General features: G+C 42.6%; 1 long non-coding RNA gene across 1 annotated transcript; it reads left to right on the top strand.

Annotated features, from left to right (window-relative positions):
- The first annotated feature begins 10,663 nt into the window (after positions 1–10,663).
- Positions 10,664–16,424, top strand: LOC310746493. Its single transcript, XR_014540733.1, has 3 exons — positions 10,664–10,805; positions 15,429–15,463; positions 16,259–16,424. It is a non-coding gene; the product is annotated as an uncharacterized lncRNA (long non-coding RNA).
- The last annotated feature ends 218 nt before the right edge of the window (positions 16,425–16,642 follow it).

Below are 16,642 nucleotides of genomic sequence, written 5' to 3'. Positions count from 1 at the left end.
AGGCTAACATTCTCCTTTCCCTTCCTCCCCCACATCAAGCACTCTGTGAGGTGAGTGAGGCTGAGAGACTTCAGAGAAGTGTGACTAGTCCAAGCTCACCCAGCAACTGCATGTGGAGGAGCGGGGAAGCAAACCCAGTTCACCAGATTACAAGTCTACCGCTCTTGACCACTACACCACACTGGCTCAACTGTCATGCACTGTACTAGATGTTAAAGTATTTTTTTAATACGTGGGGTTCAAATTTTAACAATAAAATGCAATAAGAAATAAAATATGCAATAAAATACAATTAGATATCAATATGAATATTTCAATGTGCCTGGCGGTGGTAGGGAAAGGGCCATAATTCAGTGGCAGAGCATTCACTTGTCATGCAGAAGGTACCAGAGTAAATCTCTGTCATCTCCAGGCAGGGCCGTTTTTAGCATATGCACCGCTGGGGTGCAAAGATCTGCCCAGCGCCCCCAAATTTAGTTTAGCTGCCCCCAAATTAAATTTTAATGAGCTTTTTTTGGGAGGGGGAAGCTAAAGTTGTTGACATTTTTTAGGGGGGAAATTGCTCACCTGTATCAATGATGCTATGTTTCCTGACTTGTTGGGAATATTTGATGATATAGAGTAACAGACAGAGCAACGGGAGGTGGGGACTTTTGCTCCATTGCTTTTCATGCTGCCAATCTAGAGGGACCGGTATACAGTAGGTATACATTTGGCACCCCCCAGAATTTGGTGCCTGAGTGCCCCGCACCCCTTATACCCCTGGGTAAAGACGGACCTGTCTCCAGGCCACGTATGAAACCCTGGAGAGCTGCTGCCACACAGTGTAAAGAATATTGAGCTAGATGGACCAATAGTCTGACTTCATATATTCCTGTTGTGTTCAGTGAAGTCATTTGATATTCAATGTAATATCTGTCAGCTTGAGTCTTACATCAGATTTAGGATTCTTCTTGCTTCTCTGTTAGAACATTACTGCTGTCCCCATCACTATCTGCTTGAATGTTCATTAATTTCTTTTTTAAAATCTCCCATCTTCAACCACAAACCCATTTTTAGACATTGAATACCATCCTTTTTTTATTATCAACCAACAACTTCTACTCTGAATCTTTCTTTTAGCTCTCCCCCTCCCCCAAGCTTAAGCACTGTTTGCTCCAATCCTTTCAAGTTGCCATGCAAAACTCCTGTTATTTTCTGGGTGAAGGGGGCTGCAAACAGATATTCCCCCAGAATCATATAACACAGAAATGAGAGCTAAACTTGCATTATATTCCATTACATTTATGTCGTGTGAAACCTCAAATATAATGCACAAAATAACAGTCAGGAAAATGGAATGAACTGCAGTGTGAATGCATCCAGGCTAACAGAGAAAGATCTCACTCATTTGCTTGTCTTGAAAGTGTTAAAGACACAGGACTCCTTCCAGAAAAAAGGTGGCAACCCTAGATGCCCTCTAGTGAGTAAAATCTAATGCACTTAAAACTGCTAGGGAATGTGTTAATGAGGTGTTAATAGCTGTGGGAAAATATAAACGGGTGTTAAAGGGGTTGCAAAGGTACCGTAGTGCAAAGGCCAAAAAACCATTTCTTCGTGGTGTAGTGATCAGACCACTTTGGGAATTTGTGAGTTATCATTACATCAAGGATCCAAATACTGTTTATGCTGCAGGCATCCTCACTAGCTCCTGAATAGCAGCCCTACAGTGAACAACCCAAAGTCAATGTATAACATGCTGCTTCTTAAACATGAGTGTCCACAGGGGACGGGGTGATCCTATAGGTCACGGTTTCCCAAATTTGGGTCTCCAGGTGTTTTTGGACTACAACTCCCATCACCCCTAGCTAGCAGGACCAGCATTCAGGGATGATGGGAATTGTAGTCCAAAAACAGCTGGAGACCCAAGTTTAAGAAACACTGAATCAAATCATTAAACTATGGTTTAGTGTCCTGGTCTGTAAATAAACTGTTGGAAAAAACCACAGCATCTCATCGTGAATTGTAACAAGAAACTGCAGATTGTTCGATCTGCAAGCAGTCCAACGTATGCACAAAGGAGAATGTGAGAGGCATCAGAAATAGGCCATTTACATTTAATTTATAGTAACAGACTTCTGAAGCTAAGCCTTTCTCTTTTCTCCTTCTCCACCTTTCAGAAACTCTGCTATAGGTATTTATGTGTTCATTTACAATCCAGCTAATCAAGAAGAGATTTGCAGTGATCTCTTAGCCCACTTTTATCGAGAGTTGCTGCTGGACTCAGACACTACACTTTTTTTTAAGAAGAGAACCTTCCCAGGACAGCTCAGTGTAAATTGCAGGAACAGTGCTGGGAAGAAACAGAAGCCCAAGGCAGGGGTCTCCTAAAGAGGGATACGCAAATATTGTATCACGTTGGAACAGCAGCAGCAAACAGAAGGAACTGAGCCTGAAGCCTGGCAAAACATTAGGGCAAAGCAGTGCAACCTCCAGCGCCAGATCCACATGTAAACAGGGGGTGCTGGGTGGTGTTCTAGCAGCACATTGAAGCAGCCACTAACTGGAGTTCAATTCCTGTATCACATACCCTTTCCCATTGTAGTAAAGCAAAGTGAATGATGTGTAATTATAGGGCTGGTTGTTGCAGACAACCAACCAGAAGTGCAGCAAAGATTGGGGCAGGATAACGTGGTTTTATGAATTCATTTTGCAAGACCTTGTCAAGAGGGACAGCAGAAGATGGGGTCCTGTGGGCCACATTGACCAAACCTTCAGCCTCAGAAACATCCACAATGAAGTGTTTCCATTTAATCCTGATGCATCGTATATCAAAATCTCAGATGCTGCTTAAAGCACAAGTCTGGAAGATCTGAACAAAAGCAGAAAAAAGAAGAATAGTATTACAAGGAAAATGATTAATTAATAGAGGACTGCATCTCTAGAAATTATTCTTATTCTTAATTCATTCATAGGAGAGGAGGGAGGGTTTTCTAAAAGTTGTTTTTAATGAGACTCTTCCCCCATATCATATCTGGCTAGAACTGTGAACTTTTCCCATGGAATTGCTTTACAAACTGATCAGCACCATATCACTGCCTCCAGACACAGTTCTTTTAATGATGTCCAAACTACTTAACTATTAAAATGAAATTGTGAGCCAGCACAGTGGGAAGCAGATTGAGCATGCTGAAGATCAAAGGAGATAGCCCCACACTAGCCTGCGATTGCTTACTGTAGGTTGGATATAAAACTGAAGGGCAAAAGTTGGCCACAAATCAAATTATGCCACACGTGGGCATGTTTGGAATTGAAGCACTAAAAGCACTGTAAAACACTACAGTTAAGGCATGTGCAACGGTAACATGCCTACCAGAAACACGGCACAATTGTGCACTTGGGACATGTTGCCGCCTCAAGCTGTGCTAAATCCACAACATGCAATTCCACATAGAGTGAAGGAGAACTAGGATGAGAACCATGAATGTGTGTGCACAGAACAGAGCCTCGATATGAAATGTATCTTGTGCTGTGCTGAATTGTGTGAGGCTGAGAGATCATATTCCTTCATTATGCAACTTCCAGTCTTTAGTTGGGGGTGAATTTACCCCACCACTTAGACAAGGAAGGTTTGAGAGCCAGTGTGGTGTAGTGGTTAAGAGCGGTAGACTCGTAATCTGGTGAACCGGGTTCACGTCTCCGCTCCTCCACATGCAGCTGCTGGGCTAGTCACACTTCTTTGAAGTCTCTCAGCCCCACTCACCTCACAAAGTGTTTGTTGTGGGGGAGGAAGGGAAAGAAGAATGTTAGCCGCTTTGAGACTCCTTAGGGTAGCGATAAAGCGGGATATCAAATCTAAACTCTTCTTCCTCCTGAAGGGAGGAGGATAAGGGATTCCCTGTGTGGCCTCTTGCTGATCTCCTAAAAAAGGAGACCCCTCACACAAGAACTTCCTCTTCATCTCTTAGCAACATCCCGCCCTCTGAGTGGTGCAGGTCTTTGCCAATCGCCATGTGGAAATTTGGGTGGGGTTGCTCTCTTGAGTGGCCTTTGGGGATATCACCATCATCATCATTGCCTATTTGACACTGCTGCTAATTCAACTGGGTTGGCCTTAATCTGGCTGTTGCCTGTCAGCAGGAAAGTGGATTTTAACAAGGTGGGCACCCCAAGGCATGGTGGTACTCACCTTGTTAAAATCCACTTTTCTGCTGACAGGCAACAGCCAGATTAAGGCCAACCCAGTTGAATTAACATCAGGGTGCTCCTCCTATTGCCAATTGGCTTGGGAGACCATGTTACCTGTGGTAGTGGCAGCTTGGCTTTGTGCTCCCAAGACGTGGCATGTGCCACCTGTTGAATGCTGACAAAGGTCAGGTCATGACATAGCTATGTCAGCCATCATAGCAGGCATAGCTGTCAACCATCCCTTATTTGGCAGGAAGTCCCTTATCCCAGCGCCATGTCCCGCTGCTGTCACTTATTGATGATGTCCCTTAAATTTCCTGGGTTTCAAAGGAAGCAGCTCCTCTCCCTCCCCGCCTGCCGGCCAGGGAGGAGGGAGGTTCCAACTGTGTTGCTTGGCTGCGTTGATCACCCAATAAGGAGTCTAAGAATGACTGGGGGGTGGAACTTGCATGCCTTATGCCGATCAAATTGGCCACATTGCCTGGGGACTCGTCTTTGCTCAGCGCTTCCCAGCGGAGAGGTGACGGTGGTTTTCCTTGCTGCATTCCCTTTGCCAGGTTGCTTCGCTGTGGGAACTACCGCTTGAGGCTTTGTTTCGCTGCTTGCTGGGCTTTCTGCCTTTGGCTTGGAGGGGCTCAGAAGTTGAACATGCCTGTGCTGGGAAAATCCCTTATTTTGGCTGCTGATCCCTTATTTTCAAGGCTGCTGGGCCTTATTTTCAAATCTGTAAGTTGACAGCTATGTCCCTAGAGGAAGGTGCTATTTGCCTAGCATCATGCCTGCTTGGGTGATGGTGTTCATCTGGGGTGACTCTTAGAGCCAAGCACAAGATTTCGTGCCTGATTGTACAGATTATACCTACCCACATTTGTTTGGTTTGATTGGCACAAGTTTTTCTTGGTTATAAATATAACCTTTTTGCTTGACTTTTCTTTATTCTGGGTATGAGGTAATTTCTCATTTCTCATCATTTACCATTTCTCCTTTATCATCATTCACCTTTTTCTCCTGCGATCTGCAGAAAGCATCCTTTAGGTAGGTCACAAGCAATGCCTTACCACCTCACTGCCAGACTGCCCACTTTCATTCTCCAGTGATGGACATGGACACAATTGGTTGTCTAGAAATTTACCAGTTATCCAGCTCATCTTTCTGACTCACAGATTGAGTCCACTTCCAAGGTACTATTAAATATCAAATACACACACACTAGTTATAATGGAGAAAAGTCAATTTAATTCCATGCTATTTTCAATCACTTTGAAGCTAACACTGCTCACTTCTGCAGCAATCTTAATTCAGCTTCTCTGTTGGTTTCGTGAACGAGCCCCACAAAAACACGAGTGCATTATTTGCCCAATATCCATGAACAGAAATAATTCTGAAAATTCAAAAATTATTGAAATCCAAATGTAAATAAATGCAAAGTATTAGAAATCTTTACAAGTACATGGTGGGAAAGTTGCATATAATTTATACGATTCATTTTTAGCTCAGTAGGTGAGGGGATTTATATACCAAGCAACTCATTATTGTTTTGAGAAACTGCTTGCCTAATTTGCCATATACTGTAAGGAGGATTTACCTCTGTGCATGGCTTTAATATTTTAAACATATAGAGGAAGATATAGGGGGTTTCACTGCAGCAAAATAATTCTTGTGTAACATTTGCAAAAAAAAACAACAAACCCTGTAACAAGCAAAGTTAGGAGATCATTTACTCAAAGAAATAATACTTTACACAGAATATGCTTGCTGAATAGAAGAGTATTATTGTCTCCCTTCACTTTGCTCAGTCTTTGAAACCAGCCTTTTGAGTCTGAAATCCTGGGTGAGAATTTTATTGGCAGCTTTGTGTACAAAAACATGGCGAACTGAACGCTAATAACATTCTGTTGTTATAGCAGTTAGAAGTAACATATCATAGATCTATGTGCACTGAAATAAAATACTCAAGTGTAGTGAAGTCACAGAAGTTTGCTGTAACCAGTGCTTTTTTCTGGGGGGACTTAGGGGTACGCGTACCCCTAAACATTTTGTGAATCTATTGGTGAATCATCAGTTTCGTTGCTACCCCCGACGGCGGCCTCATTTCCTATCACGGTGTTTCCTGAGTCTCAGGTGGAAGCGAGCGTTTAATGTGTGAAGCAGTGTGGAAGTTACTGTGAGCTGTCAGCTGTGTAATATAAGGTAATGCATGTTCTTTGTACTTTTGTCCATTTACTGTATTTATTGCCCTCGATTTGAACTATAAAATTGTGATTTTCTTGAGTCAAAATGAGAGTACCCCTAAACATTTTTTAAGAGAGAGAAAAACCCTAGCTGTAACTTAACCTAAGCAGGAGAAGAAGCAATCATAGATACCTGGCATGACTTGGTTGGCTGGTAGTGGTAGGCATGGCAGTAGCAGAAGTGGAAGAAAGGAGGCTTCTCGTGTCTTCCACACTGCTATAAAAGCGTGCCAGGATATTGGGTGCTTCTTGCCCTGCCAGACAAATCTAGAGATATCTTTCTGCCACTTCTTGAAACAATCCATTTTGTCCACAATTTGCAATGTTTGAAACAAGAGCAGCATTCTAGGCAATACATTCATCTTTATAGCTGCAATTCGTCCCAACAAGGAAAGCTTCAAATTTGACCAAATTTCTAAATCTTTTTTCACTTCCATCCAACATTTTTCATAATTGTCCTTAAATAAATTCCCATTTTTTGCTGTCATGTTAATCCCCAAATATTTCACTTTCTTGACCACAGTCAGACCTGTCTCATTCTGAAACCCCTCTCTTTCAATCGAAGTTAATTTTTTCTCTAAAACCTTAGTTTTTAACTTGTTCAGTTTGAATCCTGCCACTTGACCAAATTCTTGAATCAGTTCTAAAATTCTTTTAGTACTAGATTCTGGCTCCTGTAACGTCAATACTAAATCATCTGCAAATGCTCTCAATTTGTATTGTTTGGCTCCGACCTGTATACCTTTAACCCAGCGGTCCCTTCTAATCATGTTCAGCAAAACCTCCAGGACCGATATAAAAAGCAATGGGGAGATTGGGCACCCCTGTCGTGTCCCTTTTTCTATCTTAAATTCTTCCGTCACCACATTATTTACAATTAATTTAGCCTTTTGTTCAGAATATATTGCACCTATACCATTTTCAAAACCTTGGCCTACCTCCATCCCCTTTAGGTTCTTTTTCATAAAACTCCAAGAGATAATGTCAAAGGCTTTCTCCGCGTCCACAAATATCAGAACTACTTTAGTGTTTATATTCACTTCTAGTTTTTCCAGAATTTCAATTATGTTCCTCAAATTATCAGACAAATGTCTTCCCGGGAGAAAGCCCGCTTGGTCTTTATGAATCTCTTCCATCAATACTTTTTTCAATCTCTTGGCCAGAATGTCAGCAAAAATTTTGTAATCCACATTAAGTAACGATATAGGGCAGTAGTTCTTAAGCTGAGTCTTTTCAGTCTCTGTTTTCAGTATAAGTGTAATATACGCCTCTTTCCATGACTAAATTGGGTGTATGTTTGCAGCAGAGAGCAGCATGGGCTCTGTGACAAAAACCACAAGATTGCTGAGCGCATTCCCAAGTGAAATATAAAAATGTACTTCTCTCCTGGCTCTTAAAAGTACGTTGGAGGCTCACACCAGGTGAAACTTCCAGCAGACTTTCCTCCATACAGAAGATACTAAGGAGATGTCCTCAGTACACCAAAGCCAAATTGCATACAGTAGAAGCATTGCTCTTGCGGCTTGCCCATGTGCTAGGATAATTTTAGAAACTCCCAAGAGATCTGTGCAGGGCTAGAGAGTCTTAACTGGATATACCTGGCATCATTTCATTCCTTGCTTGGCAGCAGAAGGAACATGCAAAGCCTTGGGGAAAGGGCCAAGGTCTCTTCTTTCACCCTGAAGTAAAAACCACCTCTGTCACTTTATATATTTCCCCCTGGTTTATTATGCCAAATTTGACATTTCTATTATATCACAGATCAGAAAAGGGGTGGGTGAGAGAGTCCTATCCCCCGCTTTTTGTGAAATGTAACTTTAACCCTGCAGTACCATTTCATTTCACAAAACCACACTCTGGTATTTTGCAGTTCCACAGATATATATATATATATATATATATATATATCTTTATTTTTAAAAAGGGAGAGAGAGGCATTCTAGTACTGGGATTAAATTATTCATTAAGCCTCATTATTTATTGATTAGCTCCTGGGTTTATCTAAAGGTATCTACTTTCTGTTGTCAATAAAGAAAATGAGTCCTGACTTGGAGAGCTTGCAAACCTGGTGGGCTGCTGATAGCAGCTTGTCCTCCTAATCCCATTTTCTCATCGCGGTTCGACTCACCACCTTAAAACTGGGTATGCATATTGGCCACATCCACACCATGCATTTAAAGCACACCATTTTTAACAGCCATGGCTTCCCTCAAAGGATTCTGGGAGCTGCAGTTCGTCAAGGCTCCTGAGAGTTGTTAGGAGACCTCTGTTCCCTGTCCAGAGCTACAATTCTCAGAATCAATGTGCTCTGCACGGGGAACTCTGGGAGTTGTGGCTCTGGGAATGGAATACGAGCCCTCCTAACAACTCTCAGCACCCTTATGAACCACAAGTCCCAGAATTCTTTGGGGAAGCCATGGCTGCTAAAAGTGGCACCATAGTTCTTTAAATGTAGGGTGTGAGTGTGGCCATCATTGCCCTTGGAGTTACGCTGAGGTAATGGAATGTTGGCAGGCTAGAGTGGGCATCAAATAGACCAAACCAACTTAAACCCAACTACTGTGGTTTATAGAGAGTTTGCAGGTTGAACTGTTAAAACAGGGATGTAGACTCTCAGGCCTCTCTATCAGACTTTGTCTTTCAAAGTCTGGAAAGAGAAGTTGCTGAATTGCAACTTATTACCAAGCTTAAAACCATGGAGAGACCTGGTCTGAATAGAGACATTGGATTCTTATCTCATTATACATGAAAAAGTTATTTTTAGTCATCTCACCCCTTGCTTTTTTCCTGTAGGACCAATTGCAGTCGTTAACAGTCGTCAACAGGTTTACCACACCTATCAGCCAATCACCCATTACCACCACCCTTCTGAGTAATACCCCTCCCCACCCTCTCACTATATATAAGTGACTTCTGTTTCAGTGTATCTGAAGAAGTGTGCATGCACACAAAAGCTCATACCAATAACAAACTTAGTTGGTCTCTAAGGTGTTACTGGAAGGAATTTTTTTTATTAGTTTGTTTCGACTACGGCAGACCAACACGGCTACCTACCTGTAATCAAAAATATAGAGAGCAGGGGCGGATAACCTATGATGCTTTAGATGTTTAGACTCTAGCTCCCATCAGCCCCTACTAGCATGGCTTGCATAAGCTTTCTACAAGCAAATCAGAATGAATGTTCCATCAATAGGTCATCTGGGGCATTCAAAGGAGACTGCCCATTATCAGCAATGCCAAGGAAAACATTTCGTGCAATTATGGAACTCCATCTGCCATAGCCAACAGATATCCCTATGCAACAGGACCTTGTTCCTGGACTTATAGAAACTGGCACTGTATCGGCTTAATTCAATCTCCTTGGTAAACATGCATTAAATTAAATATCACATATCTTTATGTTTTCTAAACACCACTTATGCTTCAATTGCTTCCTGCTGATATGAAACCAGAAACTTTAGCTGCTAGTTAAAATTCCTGATTAATGCAAAAAAAAAAAAAATAGTGGAAAGTCAAATCCAAACTTCCTAAGACAGTGATTAACTATAAATGTCATAGTAAATTCTCCCAAAATAGCATCCATTTACATACAATTTCACTTATTAGAAAGCTAGCTAGTAAATTAGTAAAAGGCAAATGGATCTTCAGGGTTGCTAAATTGAAGAAGAACCTGGAATCTGGCAAAGCAACTGGCGTCCTGAGAATATGATTTCTTCCTTTAATTTAAGCAGTATATTTTCAGTCTTTAAACTTCTGCAGAAAAGTTAGGAAGCACTTGAGCAGATCAGGGCTTTCATTCCTATCTCTTTCCCAAGGCTGTCATCTGACACAGTAGGACATTTAGCCCAGGTGTTCTGCAGCTCTTTTGAAATTCCGTCCGCTGATAACCTGGTAACCTGTGCCAGAATAACCGTGGTTGCAATCTGATACCATAGTCATACATTTGGTTGTCGTTCACACCCATAACTTGTTGCAGGGTGTATCGGTTGACATCCAGTGTTCTGAGATACGATCCTGACGCTTTTTTAAAAAGCAGTGCTGTAATTACAGCATGGCCATCGATAGCAAGTCATCAACCTATTCCAAGCTGAAAAGGAATTCAGGCCACTCCACAATGCCTACAGGCATAGTATATGGGTGACAACTACACTGGAGGCCTCACAACACATGCAATTCAAGCAGTTCCAGTATCTGAGGTGACCAACCAAAGTGGAACAGAACTCAGAGGTTCTGCACATCCTGACATCATGGGAGAAATCCATTTGGAATCTTATGAATTGGTTCGCTGTATCTTAGCTGGGGTTTGTCCAAAACAATTTGCTGCTTGAAGTGAAAGAGAAGATAGCATACCCACACCCTCTCCTATGTTCAGAAGCTGAGTAGTCTGGTAATTGACTCTTCGACAAGGTGACATCTTCTGCTACACCTGATGTTGGGTTAAGGCAGTCCAGAGTGGGAGATGTGGCTCACAAACCTTTGTCCTCCAACAACTCACTGCTGATACTCAACATCTGTCATCTGAGGTAGTCAGCTCATTCCACCTAATGGCAGGGCCAGCTCTGGTCTTAGCTAAGCTGTTGGGTTATGACAGCTAGGTGAGATGTTTAACAAAGTCCTGTTCATGGAGAAGCGGCTCACTTGATGGGATGGAGCCACATTGCTAGTTTCCCACAGTGGTATGGCTTCTGCTTACCATAGCTGTCAACATTTCCCTTTTTTAAAGAGAAATTCCCTTATTCCGAATAAGATTCCTTGCAAGAAAAGGGAAAAGTTGGCAGCTATGCTGCTTACTGGGAGAAAGATGAGAAGGTGGGGAAGCTGGGACTGGGTACTGGCACTCTCTGATGCTCTCAATGATACTATCACATAGCCACAATCTCTTGGGACTGGGCTATGAGTAACAAAGGAACAGTACTTTCACAGCAAAGGGATGCCAAAGAAGAAATGCAGAGTTGCAGCTCTGAATGGGTTTCTGGTGGGGGACAGAGTAGCTATTGCCATTAAAGTAGGCAGTCAACTTATTTCTTGTCCCCCCCCCTTCTTTAGCCCACAGATGGATGTCACACAGGGATGCAGTGGGCATGGATGGGAAGCCTGTGGCTCTTCAGAAGTTCATTCATTCATTGATTTTATTTTTATGAGACTTTTCCATACACTCATGTTCAAAGCAACTTGCAACAAAGAAACTGGGGTGTGTTTCAAACAAACAAGAACAATTTCTTAATATCAGCAAAATAATAACAGAATAACTATTTCACAATAACATAGCAAAAACAAAAATATAATAACGTACCAAAGAAACCTCCACATTTTTGATACTATAAATATAACAAGATTACTTAAATAGCATGCAGCACCCAATAACAAAGATAACAAGGGAGCTTCACAGTTTCACCTTTGTCCTAGAAACACCCATCCCAGGATGTGACTCATAGTCTCTTTCTTGCAGCAGCTTGTTATAAGGCTCCCAAGGGCAAAGGGTGGAGCAGGTGGAAACACCCTTCCCATGAACTTGTTGGACTCCATCTCCCATCATCCCAAAACATGGGCTATACTGGCTAGGGCTGTTGAGAGCTGGAATCCAGCATCATATAGATGGCCACAGGCTCCCCATCATAGCTTTGGAGCACTTTAGGCTAGGAAAGCCTGGCTTTTGTGTAAGGTTGACAAAAGGCACAATATCCACTGAATAATGTGAATTCAAGAATAACATGAATGAAGGGCCTATACTCACCTGGGCAGGGATGAGCACAGGGCTCAATAGGAATTCAGAGGAGCCCCCAGTGCACTGAAAAGAGACCACAGCATGCTATAGTTTCCTGGAATAATAATGTCATGCGCACCTCCTGTATTCCCACCCGGCCCAAGTGCCCGTTCCATGTCAATCTGGCTCCCAACCCAGTCAGATTAAAGACTGGGGCCTCAGTTATCAATAAGCAGTCAATTTTCACCCACCTGTGGCCTAAGAAAGACTCCAACTAGTTCAGAGAAGTATTTTCCTCCCTTCTGCCCCCCCCCAGCCCCTGTTCAGCACATTGTAAAAATGAAGAGGGAATTGTTGTTGTTGTTGTTTAGTCATTTAGTCATGTCCGACTCTTTATGACCCCATGGACCAGAGCACGCCAGGCACTCCTGTCTTCCACTGCCTCCCACAGCTTGGTCAAACTCAGGTTCATAGCTTCAAGAACACTGTCCAACCATCTCGTCCTCTGTCGTCCCCTTCTCCTTGTACCCTCAATCTTTCCCAGCATCAGGGTCTTTTCCAGGGAGTCTTCTCTTCTCATGAGGTGGCCAAAGTATTGGAGCCTCAGCTTCAGGATCTGTCCTTCCAGTGAACACTCAGGGCTGATTTCCTTCAGAACGGGTAGGTTTGATCTTCTTGCAGTCCATGGGACTCTCAAGAGTCTCCTCCAGCACCATAATTCAAAAGCATCAATTCTTCGGCGATCAGCCTTCTTTATGGTCCAGCTCTCACTTCCATACATCACTACTGGGAAAACCATAGCTTTAACTATATGGACCTTTGTCGGCAAGGTGATGTCTCTGCTTTTTAAGATGCTGTCTAGGTTTGTCATTGCTTTTCTCCCAAGAAGCAGGCATCTTTTAATTTCATGACTGCTGTCACCATCTGCACTGATCACGGAGCACAAGAAGGTAAAATCTCTCACTGCCTCCATTTCTTCCAAAGAGGAAACAGCCTTGATATTTCAAAAACTGTTAACAAGGTCAAAGATATGCGCTCATGGGGTCATCCCCAAAACTAATAAATATAGTTCATATCCAAGTTCTTTTTTCCTTTCTTTCTTTTTAAATGATTCCAGGCTCTGATTCCACCATCTTTCACATAGTCATTATGGGACTTGCTTCAAAGAAAAGGCAAGGGGCAGAGCTGCAGTCTTGAAAAGAATCAGTCACAGAAGAGATTGTTGTGAAGCACTCAAAGTTGTCACAAAGTTCTTTAATATTGAAGAGATGCTCACAAGTCATTAGCAACCTCTCTCTCTCTCACACCCACACCCAACCCACACACCACATCTGTTCTTCCTGGGCCACACCATTCACCATTGCTGCTTCATACTTTCCTTGAGTGTTTTGGCCTGACTGGAATGTGTCTTTGAACTCTGTTAATCTATCTTGCTTCCCTAGCTGGAGGATAGAGAAAAAGGGGTGTGAAAACAGGTATACAAAATTGTTTACTGCACAATGGTAAATTTTACATTTGTTACTTTTGTTTCTGGTCCTGCCCACTACTGGAAGATCACCAAGATGGGAATATAACCCCCAATCTGGGGGGGGGGGAGTCTTCCACTCCTGATATAGCAAAACATGGTTCCTAACATATTCTGATATCAGAAAATTTACAGCATAAAAGCTCAGAACCAACTTTTTGCATTGTGCCCAGAAACCAGTGGGGAGCCAGGAAAATTGGTACAAAATGGGACTTATGTGCTCTGCACACAGCCTGCTCCATTACAGCTGTGTATTACACCATAGAAGGTTCCATACAGTCTTCAAAGGCAGCACCATACAGAGTGCATTGTGGAAGCCCAACCTTGACGTGACCAAGGCATGTGCTGATGGCAGCAGCCAGAGCTACTGAAGCCCCATTTCTTTAAAAAAGAAAAGAAAACTGTTCTTCACAGGAGCAGAGCTCTGATAATTGTTCATAATTATTGCACGGTTCTTCATAAGAAGGATAAGCTAATTAATGTGGCCCTGGATTTCTTGGGGGAAAGGATGGTGCAGTGAGAAATGTATCTGGCTGGTCAGAACCATTTGTGTCTCAAGGCCCCAAGACCCACCCCCAAAATAAATACACACGGACACTTATATTAGTTTAAGTTTTGGGGCAAATTTTGGCCACAGCTTTATTGAAATACAATCACGTGAGCAATATTGGCTTAGGCATTGACTTCCCACTATAACTGACTCCACCTCTCTGGGTGGCAGTCCAATGGGGTAAACCAAATGAGGGAGCTAGGTCGATGAGGGTACCAACCTAAGGTCACCCTGGGGTTCCTGTGGTCCTGGCATGGCCCTAGCCCCTCAAGTGGACTTCAGACAAGATCCAGGACTCCCAGATTCCTTTAATGGAATACCCAGCTCCTGGAGGGGCAGGTGATGGCCGCACCTCCCCTCCCCCACAATCCAACTGAGCCAATGCACCACCTTACAAGTTGAGATGATTTGCTAAGGGGTAGGTGAAAACCAAATGGCTAAGGTCAATCTGCCAAATGGAAAAATTCCTACCCAGCCCCTGTTCCAAAACAGGCAACCCAAACAAAAGCAAGGCCAAGCGACTCTACCTAAACTAGGGAGGGTGGGCAGGTGTTCAGCCGTGTGAAGCAAGTGCCCCTGCTTGCATCACGCTGCCATTTTTAAAGCCCCTGGGATCACGCCACCCACTGGCTATTGGCTAAAATTGCCTGGCGTGATCCCAGGGAAATGGCCAGGACTTCTCGCTCCTCCCCCCCATTTTAACCCTGTCAGGTGAGTTCTTGGGTCCCGCGCACAACCAGGACCCTCTGTTATGAGGATCCCATTTTGCAGAAACGCAGTTAGTGCTCTGGTGGTATAGTTTCAAGATGGCGTTTAATTAGTGCTGTGTGAAAGGCTTATGAGACACACTAGAATAACAAATGGAAAGATGATGGAAAAAGGAACCCATATTTGTAGATACAGTGGTACCTCTACTTACGTGCACCTCTGGTTACGTATCCTTCGGGATACACTCGCGGCAAACCCGGAAGTATTTTTCCAGGTTTCGTCGTGCATGCATGCACAGAAGCGTTCTACCGTGCTGCGCACATGCACAGAAGCACTCTAGTGCACTGCGTGCATGTGCAGAACAGGCACCTCTGGTTGTGAAAACCTCGGGATTCAACTGGAACAGATCCTGTCCGCAACCGGAGGTACCACTGTACTGGATATATTACTGATGGACAAAGCTGTTAAAAGTCACGTAGATGTTATTACAGAACTCCCCAGGATACAAATGCAAACCTACACAATTTTTTATTCTTCTTACAGGATCTGAAAAGGAGTAGATTCTATACTAATTCAAGGTAAACTTCATTCCCTCTCTCTCTCTCCCCCCCCCCCATCCACCAAATGACACATATAGAAACTTTCTAGGGTGGTGCTGTTGGTATGGTATTTTTTTGTTTTTTGTTTTGTTTTTAAGGAATTCAATGATATTGGAGGAAATGGAATTTTCTTCCTGACCATATCACCATCTAATAATGCCTAAAGAATAAGATAGTGGGTGGGAAATGAACAGTGAAGGACCCTGGATTTCATTTACTGTCACAGAAATGTTGCCTGGCTGAGGCCTAAAATTAATCTACTTTGTCCCTGACAAATCCAGTAAAACTACAGTAGGGCAGATGCTTTCGTATTTGTTTTTTTAAAATGCATACATATTCAATACCAGATGCAATAAAGTATTAGAAACAATCAGCATGAAGAAGGTTCAACACATACAGATATCTTTGAAACTCAGTTAATCAAGATGTCAAAGTAACTAAAGCAGTTTTACAGATTTTTATTGAAAATAAATCACTTTATCATATATTGCAATGTATATTATTGTTTCCTCATCCAGTCTGACTATGCAGCCACTTGCACTTTTTTTTCTCCAAAGAGTATCTCCTGCCCTCTTTAGTCCACTTTTTATAACTACATTTACTAAGGAAATTGTCGTGCAAACATAACTTTCAGTCTGACTTTTACTTTTGTTCAGGGACAGGGGTGAGAGAGTTATTAGCTCTTTCTGATAGGAACATTGGGCAGGAAATGCTATAATGGTTGCAGAATTGTATGTTTCTCTGTGTGCAGCTACTTGTTGGTTACCTTTACAGTGAAGCAGGAAAACCTGAGATGACACTGAAGCCAAAAAGATTTGACTTCTCAGCTTTTAGAAAGAAGCTTCTGGATACGAAGATGTCCGGCATCCTAAAACTGCATATGCAAAAGTCAAAATTAGAAAATTAGCAGATAATATTCTTTTTTGTTTTAATAAAGGCTTATACACCTGATAGAGAAATTGTTCTGAGAGGGCTTTTTAGTTCACCATAGTGGTCTGGTTTCCTTGACATGGTAAACCAAATCATAGTTTACCAGTGTGCCTCAAATATTCAGGTTTCTGGAGCTCACATCTACTTTGCTCCTGGATCTTTGTTACTCCTGTGCCACACTAAGTTAAGCCACAGCTTGTGGTTAGCAAGGAAAAAGTGGAACCAGGT

Source organism: Podarcis filfolensis, assembly GCF_964270895.1.
Source record: "Podarcis filfolensis genome assembly, chromosome: 1".
NCBI lineage: Eukaryota > Metazoa > Chordata > Lepidosauria > Squamata > Lacertidae > Podarcis > Podarcis filfolensis.
This window is presented reverse-complemented; position numbering and strand designations above follow the sequence as displayed.